Genomic DNA, 18,289 nt, shown 5'->3' with positions numbered 1-18,289 from the left:
ATAATGAGGATCACTTTCTAATTCGGCAAGACATAGAAAACATCGTCGCCCAGGGAATAGCCAACGCTATCCGGGCAATCGTCGCTGCTGTTAAAAGTCCTGTTGAGCCTTCACAAGCCAACCCCAGTAAACGCACGCGCGACGATAATTTCAGTAATAGTGTAAACGGAGGCAATAACAATGAGAATAATGTGGTTCAAGCTCCAGTACTCAAGAAAATGAAAGTTGCAACACCTGGTTGCACTTACAAGGAATTTCTTGCCTGTAAACCAGTCGAATTTGCAGGTAATGAAGGGGCAACAGCCGCACTGCGATGGTTAGAGAAAACTGAAGCAGTAATTAAAATAAGTAAATGTGCAGAGGAGGATAAAGTTATGTATGCTTCTCACCTTTTCAAGGAAGAAGCATTAGAGTGGTGGAATATGGTATTGCAAGCCAAGGGAAGTGACATGGCCTACGCCATGAGTTGGGAGGAATTTAAGCAATTGGTGGAAAGGAAATTTTGCACCGAATATGAAAAGGAACAAATGGCAAACAAGTTCCTGAGCCATCGAATGGTGGATGTTGACTGTCGAGGGTATACTTCGAAATTATTCGAGTATGCCAAAATAGTGCCAACTCTGGCCTCGCCAGAACCGGTACTTATTTCTCACTATATTTGGGGTTTGATTAGCGAGATTCGGGATATCGTTAAAGCTGCAAGGCCTCGTATAATTGACGATGCAGTAGAGTTAGCCAACACTTTGACTGGCGGACTGGTGCGTACGCGAGAAGAAAATAGGAAAAAGAGTTAGCCCAAAATATTACCCAGGGATTTCATGTGGGTAATAGCAGCAATTTTAAAAGAAAGGGGACTGGGCAATCTTCCACCCCGCCGTTTTGTAGAAACTGCAAAAAGAAACATTTCGGAAAATGTAACGAAGTCTGAAATTTCTGCAAAGCTGTAGGACACCGAGAGGAGGAATGTAGGAAGAAAACAAAGGTCTGCTACAATTGTGGAGTAGCTGGACATTTCAGACCAGACTGCCCTAAACTGATCAAACCAGCTGACAACAAGGCTAAACCTGCAGAAGGAACTACCAAAAAGAATGCAAGAGCTTTTCAGCTAACGACCCAAGAAGCAGATCTGATTCCGGATGTGATAGCGGGTACGTTCCTAGTTCACAACATTTATGCAAAAGTATTATTTGACTCTGGTGCAAACCAAAGTTTTATAAATACTTCATTCTGCCAAGCTCTTAACCTACCCTTAACCAACATTAGACAAATTTTTACGGTAGAAACGGCGGATGGGAATTCTGTTAACATAGATAAGGTCTTGCGAGAAGAAAAGATAGAACTCTTAGGCCATAAATTTTCTGCAAACCTGTTACCTATGAGTTTAGCCGGATTCGATGTTGTGTTAGGAATGGACTGGTTAGTAGCCAATGTAAGAATTCCATAGAAATTCATACACCCACAAGAGAAATAATTATGGTTACAGGGGATAAGCCACGGAAATCAATGAAATTCATTTCAGCAATGAAAGTGGCCAGTTATTCAAGAAAACAAGGAATTGCATATATGGTTTCGGTAGTTGTTAATACCAAAGGTAAAGAACTTAAGGACATTCCATTAGTATTAGAATACCCGGATATATTTCCAGAAGAACTACCTTGGATTGCCACCCGATAGGGAAGTAGAATTTAGAATTCATCTAATTCCTGGAACTACACCGATAGCCAAGGCACCCTACTGGTTAGCACCCACCGAAATGTTAGTACTGAAAAAGCAGTTAGATGAATTATTAAGCAAGGGATTTATACAACCAAGTTCATCCCCGCGGGGAGCACCAGTGTTGTTTGTGAAAAAGAAAGATGGTTCGATGCGAATGTGTATCGATTATAGGGAATTGAATAAGGTTACAATTAAGAATCGATACCCATTACCTAGGATTGATGATCTTTTTGATCAATTGCAAGGAGCTAGATATTTCTCTAAGATAGATTTACTCTCCGGATACCATCAGTTGAAGGTACAAGAGGAAGACATACCTAAAACTGCTTTCAGAACTAGGTATGGCCACTACGAGTTTACAGTCATGCCATTTGGACTAACAAATGCTCCTGCAGCATTTATGGACATGATGAATAGGATCTGTAAACCGTATTTGGATAAATTTGTAATTGTCTTCATTGACGATATACTTATTTATTCCAAAAGTCAGGACGAGCATTGTGAACATCTACGAGCACTCTTAACTTTGTTAAGAAAGGAAAAGCTTTACGCCAAATTCTCGAAGTGTGAGTTTTGGCTACAGGAGTTGCAATTTTTGGGACACATGGTAAATCATGAAGGTATTCACGTAGATCCCTCCATCGAAGCAATCACCAAATGGAAGGTTCCGCAGTCAGCCGCGGAAGTTAGAAGTTTTCTAGGATTAGCTGGGTACTATAGGCGTTTCATTAAAGATTTCTCTAAGATAGCAGTACCATTAACTAAGCTAACCTGTAAATCAATCAAGTTTGAATGGGGACCTAGGTAGGAAGAGGCTTTTAAGATTTTAAAGCAAAGATTAACAAACGCCCCAATTCTAGCATTACCTGAAGGAACAGAAGATTTTGAAATTTACTGTGATGCTTCTAAGCTAGGATTAGGATGTGTGTTAATGCAACGCAAAAAGGTAATTGTGTATGCTTCAAGGCAATTGAAGAAGCACGAGGAAAACTATACGACTCATGACTTAGAATTAGGAGCGATAATCTTTGCCCTTATGATTTGGAGACACTATCTGTACGGAAGTAAGTTTACCGTTTTTACAGATCATAAAAGCTTAAGGTACATATTTGGGCAAAAAGCATTAAACATGAGGCAAAGAAGATGGATGGAAATTCTAAGTGACTACGACTGTGATATTCAATATCACGAAGGAAAAGCAAATGTAGTCGCAGATGCCCTAAGTCGTAAGTATCATGAAAAACAAAAGCGTGTCCGTGCTCTTAGATTAAATCTACAGTTAGATTTAATGGAACAACTGAAGAAAGTTCAAGAAACAGTAATTGAGGATGATGCTGAAGGAATGAAACGGAGAATAAAAGAATTGGAGTAAGGAGCTGATGGAATTTGGAGATTCCAAAAGAAAAGGATTTGGGTACCTAAACAAGGAAACTTAAGAAATAAGATTTTAGAGGAAGCCCACAAATCTAGGTATACCATGCATCCTGGTAATAATAAGATGTACCAAGATTTAAGAAATAATTTTTGGTGGATACGAGTGAAAAAGGACATAGCTAGATATGTATCTAAGTGTCTAACTTGTTCACAAGTTAAGGCAGAACACCAGAAACCTTCAGGGTTACTCCAACAATTAGAAATGCCTGTTTGAAAATGGGAACTAATAACCATGGATTTTGTTACTAAGTTGCCTAAAACCAGAAAAGGTAACGATGCAATTTAGGTAATTGTGGATCGATTAACCAAATCAGCTCATTTCCTACCCATGAAGGAAACTTTCAGCATGGAAAGATTAGCAAAATTGTATGTAGACGAAGTAGTATCCTTACATGGAGTTCCACTCTCTATTGTATCGGATAGAGATAGTCGTTTCACTTCACATTTCTGGACAAGTTTCCAAGAAGCCATGGGGACGCGATTAAATTTAAGTACAACCTATCATCCCCAAACAGACGGACAAAGTGAAAGGACTATCCAAACCCTGGAAGACATGCTCCGGGCATGTGTAATAGATTTTGGTGGAAATTGGGACGACCACCTACCCTTAATTGAATTCTCCTATAACAACAGTTATCATGCAAGCATTGAAGCTGCCCCGTTCGAAGCACTATACGGACGCAAGTGTAGAACTCCAGTTTGTTGGGCAGAAATAGGAGAACGTCAATTATCAGGTCCTGAAATCGTACAAGAAACCACCGATAAGATCACTCAAATCAAGGAAAGACTAAAGACGGCTCGAGATCGCCAGAAGAGTTATGCAGACAATCGACGCAAACCATTAGAATTTCAAGTTGGAAACAAAGTACTCTTGAATGTTTCTCCTTGGAAAGGAGTAGTTCGGTTCAGAAAGAAAGGAAAGATAAGTCCAAGGTACATAGGACCATTCCCAGTAATCCAGCGAATAGGACCAGTCGCTTATCGCCTACAACTTCCAGAAGAGTTAGCTGGAGTACATGATGTGTTTCATGTATCCAACCTCAAGAAATGTCTATTTGACGAATCCCTGGTAGTACCTCTTCAAGATATAGAGGTAAATGAGAAGTTAAAATTTGTGGAAAAACCACTGCAAATAGAAGACAAAAAGGTCAAGTTTCTCAAGAACAAACGACTAGTGCTGGTCAAAGTCAAGTGGGATTCAAAAAGAGGATCGGAGTACACTTGGGAGCTGGAATCAGAGATGAAGCGAAAACATCCCTACTTGTTCCAGTAAATCTCGAGGACGAGATTTTAATAAGGTGGGGAGGATGTAACAACTCTCGCCAAAATTATTATTTCTTATTTTATTATGTCCAATAGGAAACCCTAATTGAAACCCCCAAGTAGTATAGCATGACCCATAAAATTTTCAGAACAGTTGGAACTAGAATCAGGGCCCCTAAAACTCAAGGGGGGTATCCCCTAATTATGTTTATCCTTCGAAAAAGATTCTAAAACACGTAAAATCAAAATTCGTCGAAGCAGCAGGCCTAAACAAGTGACAAAGCAAGCCTACCCTACTTTGGCTTCCCCCGCGACACGCGACAGATCTAAGGGATCCTATCGCAACACGCGGGCGGGTCCAAATCGGGCTATAAATTCAGGGGCTTGGGACTTGATCAGTTTGCTTGTTTCGACGTTAAAATTCAAATTTGTATGCTGAGATATCATTTGTTTAGTCTAAAAACACACAAGCACGAAATTCTGCCGCGATAACAGGGTAATAACTCGATCACTGCTACGATTCAATGTCCGATCGATAAAAACCAGTCCGATGGATGTTTAAGTGCTGCCCATATTTGGGCTATACTTTGTCATTCGTCGTGAAGGTTTTGATCTCATGAGTTGTCGTAAAAGTTGTATTAAGTTACTGGCCTAGTTTTCGTGTGCATTGTTATTTGAATTAGGTTAACCAGGCTAAAATCAGTAGGCGAAACTCTGCCTGTCTAAATCTGCAATGTGAGTCATTCTCTTTTTATCAAAGTGCTTTACAAAACCCTAAATGTTTTTCCAGTTATAATTACAGGGATTAAGTCTTTGTAATCTTCAATTACTGCCGGTATGTGGGGTTTTGTATACATTACTTGATACCCGTTACCATTAGACATCGGGTTATCCAATGGGTGATCTGACCATAGTCACAGATACTGTCAAGTGACAACTACCGATTTGGGGTAACTGGTTGATAGAAACATTGTAATCACCCTTAATACTGTATATTATAACAATGTGTCGTTTTGTGCAACTTAAATGACTCGCCAGTATTTCCCCGCTGATAAAATCTTTTTAAAACATGTTTCAGGTGACTTACTGTGAGTCAAGGAAAAGTGCTGCGGAGCACTAACCAAGCTTGAAGTAGTGGCTCAGTAAAATAAATAAACATGTTTTTTGTAATAACAGGGATTTCCCGGTGAAATCACCTTTATTGTAAAATTTGGGTGTTATCCCCAATTTGTGTAATAAAATAAATTGGGCATTTTCAAGTTTTAAAAGATCCTGTTAAAATTTCCGCTGCCAAAATAAACAATACCACGGGTTTCTTTCTCGCGGCTCCTGAAACGGGTAAAACGGGGTCGGGGGCCATGACATGAATGCTCAAGAAGCAATCCAGAATGACAACGTGATAACAGGTACCTTTCTTATCAATGATGTCTATGCAAGGGTATTGTTTGATTCGGGTGCTGATAAGTCATTTGTAGATAATAAGTTTTGTAAATTTTTAATTCTGCCTGTTAAAACCCTTAGCATACAGTACGAAGTAGAATTGGCCGATGGTACCATAGAAACCACTTCAACCATGTTAGATGGATGTTTCATATCCATTAGGAACCACTCTTTTCCATTGTCTTTGCTTCCTTTGAAACTAGCTGGATTCGACATAGTAATAGGCATGGATTGGTTATCTCATAACCAAGCTTAGATCGTTTGTGACAAGAAACAAGTGGTTATAAAGACTCCGTATGGTGAGCCACTTACCATACAAGGAGACACTCAGCATGGGTTGCCTAAGCAAGTGTCAATGCCTAAGGCATCAAGGTGTATGAAGAAAGGTTGTGTTATTTATATGGCACAAGTTACTATTGATGAACCAAAGCCCAAGATTGAGGACACCCCCGTTATTTCTGAATATCCAGAAGTATTCCCTGAAGAACTACCTGGTTTACCACCAGATAGGAAAGTGGAGTTCAGAATCGACATCATTCCTGGAGTAGCACCAATTGCAAGAGCACCTTATCGGTTAGCACCGACTGAAATGAAAGAGTTGAGAACTCAGTTGGATGATTTGTTGGCAAAAGGATTTATTCGACCTAGCTCATCTCCTTGGGGAGCACCAATCCTGTTTGTGGAGAAAAAGGATGGATCAATGCGTTTATGCATTGATTATCGAGAGCTGAACAAGGTTACAATCAAGAACATATATCCATTGCCTAGGATCGACGATCTGTTCGATCAACTTCAAGGAGCAAGTTATTTCTCCAAGATTGACTTGAGATCAGGTTATCATCAGCTGAAGGTTAGAGATGAAGATGTGCACAAGACTGCATTCAGAAGTCGCCATGGTCACTACGAGTTCTTAGTGATGCCGTTCGGACTCACTAATGCACCAGCAGCATTCATGGACCTCATGAATCGCGCTTGCAAACCCTATTTGGACAAGTTTGTCATAGTCTTCATTGATGACATTCTTATTTATTCGAAGAATCAGGCTGATCATGAGAAGCATCTTCGTTGTATTCTTAAACTTCTTCAACAAGAAAAGCTCTACGCCAAGTTTTCAAAGTGTGAATTTTGGCTTCGTGAAGTCCCATTATTTGGACACGTGGTTAGTGAGTGTGGTATCCAGATGGATCCCGCTAAGATTGAACCTATCATGAATTGGCAAGAGCCGAAGACGCCCACAGAGATTCGCAGCTTCTTAGGTCTGGTAGGATACTACAAGCGTTTTATTGAAAATTTCTCAAGGATTGCTGCACCCCTAACTTCGTTGACTCGAAAGAATATAAAGTTTGTTTGGGGTCCTAAGCAACAAGAATCCTTTGACATCCTTAAACAAAAGTTAAGCAATGCACCAGTGTTGACATTGCCAGAAGGTATTGAAGAATTTGTGGTTTATTGCGACGCATCGCACACAGGCATGTGATGTGTGCTTATGCAGAAGGGCAAAGTTATCGCTTATACTTCTCGTCAATTAAAGGTGCACGAGAAGAACTACACCACCCATGATTTGGAGCTGGGTGCCGTTGTGTTTGCACTAAAGCTTTGGAGGCATTATTTATATGGTACCAAGTGTGTGATTTATTCTGATCATAAAAGCCTTCAACACTTGTTCAATAAGAAGGATCTGAACATGAGACAGCGTCGATGGATGGAGACTTTAAATGATTATGATTGTGAAGTCCGATATCATCCTGGCAAGGCAAATGTGGTCGTCGACACATTAAGCAGAAAGGAAAGAGTTAAGCCCATTAGAATCAATGCCAAAAGCATTGAATTGAAGAACATCTTGAATGAGAGATTGTTAGCCGCTCAGAAGGAAGCTGTATTAGAAGCCAACTATCCGAATGAAAAGTTGGGAGTAACTTCTGAACAGTTATCGTATGGCAAGGATGGAATCCAATTGAATGGGCGAATATGGGTTCTAATTTATAGAGGACTTAGGGATGTGATTCTTCAAAAAGCCCATAGCTCCAAGTATTATGTTCATCCTGGTTGTGATAAGATGTACCAGGATTTAAAGGCAAATTACTGGTGGATAGGTTTGAAGAAATATATAGCCACTTATGTGGCCAAATGTCTGACATGTGCCCAAGTTAAAGCAGAACACCAGAAGCCTTCAGGTTTGTTGCAACAGCCTGAACTTCCCACCTGGAAGTGGGAAATGGTAACTATGGATTTCATCACAAAGTTACCAAAGACAAAGCGAAGGAATGATACTATTTGGGTTATAGTCGACAGGTTGACCAAGTCAGCCCACTTCCTACCTATTAAAGAAACACACAGCTCAGATAAATTAGCTCAGCTGTACGTAGATGAGATTTTATCTCTCCACGGAGTGCCAGTGTCTATTATCTCAGATAGGGATACGAGATACACGTCGCATTTTTGGAAAAGCTTTCAGCAATCCCTAGGCACTCGATTAAACTTCAGCACTGCATATCATCCTCAGACGGATGGCCCAAGCGAGCGTACGATTCAAACTCTGTAGGATATGTTAAGAGCTTGTGTTATTGATCTAGGTGGAAGTTGGGATGATCATCTTCCACTGATCGAATTTTCGTATAATAATAGCTATCATTCGAGTATTCAAGTTGCACCTTTTGAAGCTTTGTATGGAAGAAAGTGCAGGACACCAGTTTGTTGGGCGGAAGTTGGAGATGTCCAGCTAACAGGACCTGATATAGTCCTGGAGACGACCGGTAAGATTGTGCAGATTCGTGATCGTCTCAAAGCTGTCAGGGATAGGCAGAAGAGCTACGCAGATAAAAGACGTAAGCTGGTAGGATCTGAGTTTGGTTTTGATTGTGTTTTACGTTTGAATTAAGATGAAAGATGAGTGAGTTGTGCAGCGGAATTATAATGGAAACAAACTTTATACACAATCAAAAAAAAAAAAAAAAAAACAGGAGAATTGCTTTAATCAAACATTTTCCACAAAGAACCGGAAGATTGAATTTATTTCAATAACGATTACAATGCATGAATGAATACAAACTCCCCCTCAGCCCGAGCTCACAGTATTTGTTCGTGCAGGAAGAAGATGGTGAAAGAGCTAATAGAACAGTACAGAGCACTGTTCTATTTATAGGCACGAGCAAACTACTGAAGCATCTAGGCTGACATTACCATGAAAGTGACATCTAACCTCCTAACAAACTCTAACCTCTGATCTATACAACCTCTACTATGCTAACTACTGATAATACATTATATTACATAAAGTAAACAAAACTGCTGCTGCATCCTTCCACTGCTGTGAACCTAGCAGTACTTGTCATGATCAGCAATGCTTGACTTAAGGTAGTAGATTAGGCAGCAGGGCTTTAGTTCTTCATCAGTCTTTGACTAGATTAGTAGTTATAGGTCAGCAGTTTGTATGATCAGTAGATTGGAGGTCAGAAGATGTTGAAACCACTTTCAAGGGGAAAGACTTGTATGCATATCATCTGCTTATTCTGGATCCACTGTCCTGATCCAGTTTTGGCTTTAATTATCTGTTCCTCTGGTAGGGTTCAATCCCAACAATCTCCCCCTGGAACAGATATTGCCAAAACTCTTAATTCTTGTAGATCTTTATTGCCTCATCAGCAGTTCCCTTATTTGCCCTTTGAGTTGAAGTTCAAAGGCTAAGGCATCTGTGTCATCATCATCCCTGCTAAGTGGAAGATCAAGGAGATCCTGCAAATCTTCAAGACTCAGGCCAAGAGCTTGTTCCCTTGATATATTCTTCACTTCTCCACTAGACTTAAGCAATGTCAGTACGTGGGTCTGTTTGTCAGTTTTCCACTTTAGTACTTTTGAGTCTGATGGGTTTCTTGGGAGATTTTTATTTGATGAGGTGTTTGGTGATGCAGGCCTTTTCATGACTGTCTGAGCAGTACTTGCAGATTGTTCTAATCCAAGATCTTCTTTAATCATCATCTTAATCCCCTCTTTTACAAGGTTATCACCAGCTATTAGATCTTGGATTGTTTCAGCACCCAACTGTTTTTGTGGCCTTCTTTTAAAGATGGTTGCACCAGCTGGAGCAGTGGATCTCCTGTTTTGCAGTTTTGATGGTCTTTTTGAAACCTCTGCTTCAGGATAGTCAGGCTTTTGTGGAACTGTTGGATCTTTCTTCCTAAGTTCCTCCAGCTTTTTGTAGGTGGCCCTGACCCTATCTTCTCCCCACTTTGACACTGAATTCTTTGACCCATAATCAGCTGCTATCAGCTCCTCTTTCATTCTCTTCAACTCTATAGCTTTGTCAGATTCAAACTTCTTGAATTTTTCAGGAGGAGTATGTTTGACCTTATTTTTAATCATTTCTTGAATCCTGGCTGCTTCATTTTCAAGTTCAGAAATGGTCCAGTCTTTGTACATATATTTCTCTCCTTTGTATTTCTTGTAGGTCATGATGTTATCAATGTAGTCTTTTCTCAAGGACTCATCTGCCCTTTCTGAGATTTGCTGACATACATTTTTATCAAATTGATCCAAAGATCTGACCTGTGTGAGTAGACATTGATAGTTTTGCTGAAATTCTCTATCAGATTTCCCTTGTTTATTTTTGTTTGAGATATCCTCTGCTTGCTTGGCCTTGATTTTCAAATATTCTTCAATATTGTTTGGCCTGGGATATCCTTCAACTGATGGCAAACTCCTTTTAGCAGGGTCATCCTCATAATAGAAAGATTTGATTTCTTCTCTAACTGCTATGAGTTCCAAAGGAAATAAAACACCTGCAGGAGGTAATGGCTTTTGAATTTGAGCTGAAGAGAGAGGAATGGGATTTGGAATTGTGACAAGTGCTAGAGGTTTTGATGATGTTGGTGGTGGTGATGGAGAATCATCATCTGATATGATAACCCTTCTCCTTTTTATTGTAGGAGAGGCAGATGATGTTTTGAGTGGAACAGTGGTGGTGATAGGAGAGGCAGTGGTTTGTGATTGACTAACAGCTGTTGAAACAACTGGTGTTTCAACCACTGTTGTCATTACAACAGATGTTGTGTAACATCTGCTGTCTTCTGCTTTTTGACAGGAGGTGATGGTGGAGATGTTGTTTTAAGTGGTGATGGTGGTGGTGGTAAGGCAGTGGTTGTAGTGTGTGTTGAAGTGGTGTGTGTTGTAGTGAGAGCAGTTGTCGAAACAACTGAAGTACCAGCAGATGTTGATACAACAGGAGTTTCAGCAACTGTTTGGGTGGAGGTTTGATGTTGGTGGCTTTTGGATGGTGGTTTTGAAGTATGCTTAGTGAGCCTGGATGGTGTGGACTTGGGTTTCCTTACTTTTCTAGTAAGATTTCTTTTTGGCACAGGATTTTGAACATCCTTTAACCCAGAACAACCCTGCGCATTCAGCTCCATGTAAGCTCTTTTTTCTTCATTCCACCTTGACATATCCTTTGCCGCTCTATCTCTTTTTACACTTGCTACTCCTTCATCAAGTGCATTTTGAGTAACATCAACCTTCTTGCTACCATCTGGCAAGGGGATTTTTCTGAGCATAGCATCCTTTTCTAGCTCAATATACAGACCATTATCAATCCCTTTCTTCCTCCACTCCTAAATTTTCTCCCCCTTTTTGTCATTATCTGGGGGGAGTTCATCAATAAAAAAGAACTGTTGGAGGAGCAGTGCCAGTGGTTGTCAATAGATGGGCCTTTATAACCTTGATGTCTGCTTGTGTGTTCTTGAACCTAGACTCCATTGTGTTTCTCAGCTCTTGAACATGTTTTTCATGTTGCTGATCAGCCAGTTGTTGTTGTTGTTGGAGAAAAGGTTGAAAGAAGTTCCAGAGCTCATTTGCAACAGATGCTTGTGGAACAGATGTTTGAGGTGGAACAACTGTTGTATCAGTAGGGGATTGCACCTTTTGTACTGTTAACAACTGTTGCAGCATTTCTTTGATTTCTGCAACCGAAGTATCCAGTTTTTCAACACGTTTCGTCAATTCCTGGTACTTTAAACCATCACCCAATTTAATGGGATCATCTGATTTCCCACTAGCAGTGGTTTATCAGAGGTTGAGGTAGGGAGTGTACTCCAAACATCAACAACTGATGCCCCTTTTTCTTGGTACTGGGGTCTTCTTTCTTCAACACTTGATAGTCTTTTGATGGAACCAGTGGTCAGAACAAACTCACTAGCAGATATCAGAGGTGTTATAGAAGGAATTGCCTCCAAGGAAGTCTTATTGATGTAACCACTGTATAAGTGTAAACCAGTGGGTTCAACACTTGTAGTGGCTGCTTCACTTGGAATACCACCAAGCGTTACTTGTAACTCAAGGGGTGTAACCTCCTCAGGTTGTGTTGGTGGGTTAGCAAAGATTGATGCATCAGGCCCAGTCTTTTGTTGAGGCATGATGCGTGTTAGCGTGTATATATTTTTTGATGTATATTTTAAGCCCTTTTTACACTTTTAGCCAAGTTTTAAATTTATAAAACACGATATTTACTAACACTAAACACACATATGGGCAAGTGCACCCATCGTGGACGTAGTATAGTGTTGGTAAGATACCGAGGTCGTCCAAGGACACAAGAGCTTTTAGTACCGGTTTATCCTCAACGTCTAATCAAATCAAAAAGTTAGAAAATGTTTTTTTTTAAACTAAGTAAATAAAAACTAACTAAATGCTGAAAAATAAAAATAAAATAAAAACAGATAGACAAGATGAATCACTTGGATCCGACTCGTGTATTAGTATAACCTTTGATTATTTTCGCACTTTTGCACTTGTTTAAGAGATTATCTTAGTTATTGTAGTAGGCCCCTCTTTTGAAGGCGACGTTACCCTCAACCCAGTAGTTTGAGTCAGCAAGGATACAATCCTAAAGGGTTGGATTATTGGAAGATAATTAATTAAGTTATTAATGCAAATTGTGGTAGGCCCCGCTTTTGGCGGTGATGTTACCCTCGGCTAAGTAGTCTGAGTCAGCAGGGATACAGTCCTAAATAGCCGGGTTATAGTATTAATAGTAGTTAACTTATGAGGGGGTCAAAGAGTTTGGATCCCCGCCATCCAATACCTATGGGCATTGAAGGAGATCCTACTAAATTTGACCCAGGTCCCTTGCAGGACCTCTAAACGCTGAACAAGGGCAAGACCCTTACCAAACCGTTCCCTTAACCCCCGACCAGGTAGCCAACATACCTCCATATAGACCGTGGAGATATGAATGGTGAAAATATTTTATTTTATATAGACAGTAAAATAATGCCAAGACACCACGGACAAACGATAAGGAAAGATCACCTTCAACATAAGCAACTAGTTATTAAAGTCATTAATACAAAACCAAATAAAAAGTGCAAAAGATTAAAAATAAAAAGTATTATACTAAACACTTGTCTTCACCAAGTGATGTAAGAGACTTAGGCAAACATGGCCTTGATTGTCAAGAACTCTTAATATCAATCTTGGATCCCGAGACGACTCACACACTCTACGATGGACAATGGATGATGGTGGTGGATGATGGTATTATGGTGGTGGTGGGTGGTGGATGAAGTGTGAGAGAGGTGGTGTGCCAAGGGATGAGTTGAAATGAAACCAAGCACTCCTATTTATAGGCTGAACAGAAGGCTGGGCACGGCCCCGTGTCCGCTGGACACGCCCCCGTGCCCGTCTGACACTCTCTCTCTTCATTAATTGTAATTCGCAATTACAATTTATGAGCCTGCTGTACTTTCACCATGCCCCCGTGCTCACTGGACACGGCCCCGTGGTGGGCAATGGAAGCTTCTATAGGTTTGTCTTTTCTGCTGCTTCTTGGGCACGGCCCCGTGCTGGCTGAGCACGGGGCGTGTTCAGTCTTCTGACTTCTCTTCTTTGCTTGGGAGGATGCCGTTGAGGGGTCGGGCAATCCACTTTTGTTCCTTTTCTTATATTTATGTTAGAATTAGCTGTCTTTTTGCTTCTTTTGTGAATTTGAGCTCATTTCATCCTGAAAATACAAAAGGAAGACAAAAACACTCTTTTTCCAACATTAGTACTTAAAAGGGGTTAGTTTTATGCCTCATTTGATGTAATTTATATGTTGCATTTTACACACATCAAATACCCCCACACTTGAACTTTTGCTTGTCCTCAAGCAAAACTCTTTAAATATGTGGCTTACACTCCCAAATGGAATTGGTAGAAGAGAAAGTTTTTGGCTTGTCATAGAGTGTCGGGAATCCAAGATCTTTTTGGTTTTATTTTTATTTTTATTTTATTTACAATCCTATTCGTTATGATTTATTTAGAACGTTTCATAAGAAAAATTACTTATTTAGGCTTAGCATGCCTTTTTAAAATTTCATTTATATACAAGTTCACATACCTCACGGGAGAAATCACTCAACACTCGGCCGAAGGTGTATTTTTTTTTAGTGAATCACTCGAGAGCGGCATGGAACTTATTCCTACCATAAGCTTGCCAAGCAATCAATCCTCCTCCTTTTTAACTATATACCTTTGTAAATATCAAGAGGACTTTTTGGGTGAAGGGTTAGGCTTGGGCTAAAGGTGGGTGGTTGGGTTAGTGGTTAGTAAAAGGGCGAAAAGCGTAAGAAGCGTCGGTTTTCGTAAAACACGTGTTTTTAGTGACTTTTTATTTTGAAGTATTTCTCCAAACAAGCTTTGGTTTTCATAGCTTTGTTTGTTTATTATATATTTTTTTAAGGTCACACGAAAAAAAAACGAGCTTACGAAAAACCGAGCTTGTCACTAAAATAAAGGGTGAAAATAAAAAGGGTTTTTTTGTGGGTAAAAAGGGTTTTAGGGTAAAGAAATGAAAGGTTTAGGCTCAAAGGGGTTAACTAGGGGGATTTTGGGTAGGTGGTAAAAAAAATGAAAAATAATGGTGTGGAAAGAAAAATGGTTAGTCCTAATGCCTCCATCATTTACTTACTTGGGTTTAAGTCGGTAAGGATCGGGAATGAATCGTCGTGGCAAGTTCTAGAGTTGTAAGAACCAAGCGGCTATTCACAAAAGAAACGAAAAATGAGCATTTAGTTTAAGGATGTAAATTTTTATGCTCAATAAAGGCTCAAAACTCACTTTTGTGGGAATGGGTTTTTTTTAATGTGATCAAGTATATATAATCAAATTTTATCTAAGCTTGTTATGCCGTTTCATAATTTTCTTATGTTGGTTCTCGTTTATCACGACGCTCTCGGTTGTAAAATTTGTAAAAATATAACCTTATTAATCTTAAGATTCCTGACTTAAACTTTAGACAAGTAAAAAAAAATGAAAAATTTTTGAAAAAATTTGGGGTGTTTAGCGGTTCCAATAGAGTTTTGTGTAAGGCTTGTTGTTAGGACTTGCAAAATTTCAAGGTTTTAGCTTCCCCCCCCCCCACTTAAATTACACATTGTCCTCAATGTGTCCCAAAAATAAATTTTTAGGTTGATTGGATGTGTAATGTGGTGTTAAAAAGCAAAGATTTATGTTAATGGCAGTCTGGACACGGCCCCGCGGGGACCGGACACGGCCCGTGTTCAGGTGCCAGTAACAAAAATTAAAGAAATGAGACAAAAGCCTGGACATGGGGGCGTGTCTGGTGAACACGGCCCGTGTCCAGTTACCTGAACTAGGCATTTTTCTGCAGGGGGTTCAGCACGGGGCCGTGTTGGTTGAGCACGGCCTGTGTTGAACCTTCTGTAATGGAGAATTTTGTGTCGGGTTGCCTCGTTCTTGTGCATGGGGCCATTTTTCTCGTTCCCTTTTTCATCCTTTACCACCATGAGTGTGTTTTATTCCTGCAAATTAAAACTAAAAGATTAAACTAAACTAAGGATAGTTCCGCGGAATGCCTCCGTGGTGCGCCACGTTTATAAAGGTCGTTGGCTAGACCCAATGTGAGGTTATATATTTTCTGAGTGGGATGCTTGGCGTCCCATGTTACACCGTCGGAGAGCAACATCCAAACTTGAATCAATAACCTTCATGTAGTTGACCGGGTCGTCGTCTTCTATTCTCTTCCCAACTCCGAATTTTACTTCATCATCCCCGTACCTCAAGGTGAGTGTTCCGTCATTCATATCTACCACTGCTTGTGCGGTGGCAAGAAATGGTCTCCCTAGTATGAGGGGGACCTCGGTGTCTTCCTCCATATCGAGTATGACAAAGTCGGCTGGATAGACGAATTTGCTTACCTTTACCAAGACATTTTCGATGACACCTTGCGGGAATTTGACGGATCGGTCAGCAAGTTGTATGCTCATTTTTGTAGGACTCGTTGTTCCTAGGTCGAGTCTTTTAAACATTGATGATGGCATGAGGTTAATGCTAGCCCCAAGGTCGGCTAGTGCATTACGAACCGGGGACTCCCCGATTGAGCAGGGAATCGTGAAGCTTCCGGGATCGATTTTCTCTTGGGGAAGTTTATTGAGTATGAGGGCAGAGCATTCTTCGCCTAAGTTAACTAATTGCAAAGTTTCAATTTTCTTTTTATGAGTGAGGAAGTCCCTCATAAACTTAGAGTATTTGGGTATTTGGGTTAGGACATCAATAAAAGGAATATTGACATGCAATTGTTTTAATAGACTTTCGAACTTTGCGAATTGCTCATTGGTCTTTTGATGAATTAACCTACCGGGGTACGGGACTCGAGGAGCCTTGCTAGGCTCTGGTGACAGAGGGGAGTTCTTCTCCTGTAGAGGCGGGGGTACCGTTTCTTCTGTCGGCGGTGGCACTTCTGCAGGCCCCACGGTGCGGTTTCGTAACGTGATGAGATGAACTTGCGCTTTTGGGTTTGTTTCCGTATTGCTAGGTAATGCACCTTGTGGTCTCTCGGCAAAATTTTGAGCTATTTGATTTAATTGTTTTTCTATGTTTTGAATACTAGCTTGTTGATTTCTAAAATTTGATTCTAATTGTAGAAATCTTTCCGAGTTTTTCTTTTCAGTGTCGGAGATGAGGCGAGATACAGTATCTTCAAGCCTTTCTCGTCCACTTTGTTGTTGAGTGAAATTTTGTGACTCATTTCTTGGTTGTTGAAAGTTTGTTCGTTGGGTTTGTTGGTTACTACTATTGCCGGGTTCTCTCCAACCAAGGTTTGGGTGGTTTCGCCATCCTTGGTTGTAAGTGCCCGTTGGAGGACCCGACGGCCTAGGTCTATTATCAATGTAGCTTACCGATTCTTGTTGATCGCCCGTTTCTTTCATACAACTCCAATTTTCATGTGGCCCACCACACCCTTCACAAGCCATAACCGAGACTGTTTTTGTCATTTCTAATTTTTTTATTTTTGAAGAAAGGGCCTCGATTTGGGCTTGTAAAGAAGTGCTTTCATCAACCTTATGGGCGCCTGGGGCAATAGATTTATTGCCTCGGGGGGTGTGCCATTGAAAATTGGTTTGAGCAATTTCCTCAATTTGGTTATATATTTCATGCGGGCGGCGATTACCTAAAAGTCCCCCGGAGCTAGAATCAAGTGTCTGCCATGTGTGTGGCAACAGTCCATTATAGAAAGTGGATACTTGTTGCCATATCGCAAGGCCATGATGTGGACACTTGCGTAATAGCTCCTTGAACCTTTCCCAAGTTTCATATAAGGATTCCCCGTCCTCTTGTGAATATGTATTAATTTCAGTCATTAATTTAGCCGTTTTAGCGGGAGGGAAATACGTATATAGAAATTTTTGGGCTAGTTCATCCCAGGTGGTTACCGATCCAGCTGGGAGGGCGTTGAGCCAAGCTTTTGATCGGTCTTTTAGTGAGAAAGGAAACATTCGGAGGCGGATGGCGTCGTTTGATGCTCAATTGATCCGAAAGGTATCACATATTTCTAAGAAATTAGTAATATGTAGATGGGGATCCTCGTCCGCAAGCCCATGGAAGGTTGCGGAGTTTTGGAGCATTTGTATCAAATGCGGCCGAAGTTCGAAGTTATTAGCTTCAACATTCGGGGCATTGATAGCGGCGCCTAGGTTACCTACGGTGGGTCATAGATAATCCATGAGGGTACGTTGGTCCGCCATTGGAGGTGGATCACCCGAAACTTTCTCTTGGTTTTTAGCTTTTAATCTTTTTCTGAGAAAGCGTTCGGGTTCTTCTAGAGGTTCTTTTATGTCCTTATTAGAACTGGAGTTCATACACTATATAGGATTGGCGTCTGGTTCCAAGTCCTGCAATAAAAACAGAAAAGAATGCTGGTCAGAAGGTTCACCATGGCCCCGTGCTCAGTGAACACGGCCCGTGGTCGGAGTTACAGTAATTGTTTTCCAGATCCCAGTTACTGGAAAGTTGGACACGACCCCGTGTTGCACCGACACGGCCCCGTGGTCAGCCTTCTGTAACTTGGAAAACTAAAAACTGCCAGTATCGATGTTGGGCACGGCCCGTGTCCGACCAGGCACGGCCCGTGCTGAGCTCTGCAGAAGCTGAAAAACTAAGAAAATCCTAA

The 18,289-nt window shown here is 40.7% G+C and overlaps 1 non-coding gene across 1 annotated transcript; it reads left to right on the top strand.

Annotated features, from left to right (window-relative positions):
- The first annotated feature begins 17,379 nt into the window (after positions 1 to 17,379).
- On the top strand, positions 17,380 to 17,486 carry LOC118492646. Its single transcript, XR_004894650.1, has one exon. It is a non-coding gene; the product is annotated as a small nucleolar RNA R71 (small nucleolar RNA).
- Positions 17,487 to 18,289: the final 803 nt, after the last annotated feature.

This window comes from Helianthus annuus, chromosome 5, assembly GCF_002127325.2.
Source record: "Helianthus annuus cultivar XRQ/B chromosome 5, HanXRQr2.0-SUNRISE, whole genome shotgun sequence".
NCBI lineage: Eukaryota > Viridiplantae > Streptophyta > Magnoliopsida > Asterales > Asteraceae > Helianthus > Helianthus annuus.
This window is presented reverse-complemented; position numbering and strand designations above follow the sequence as displayed.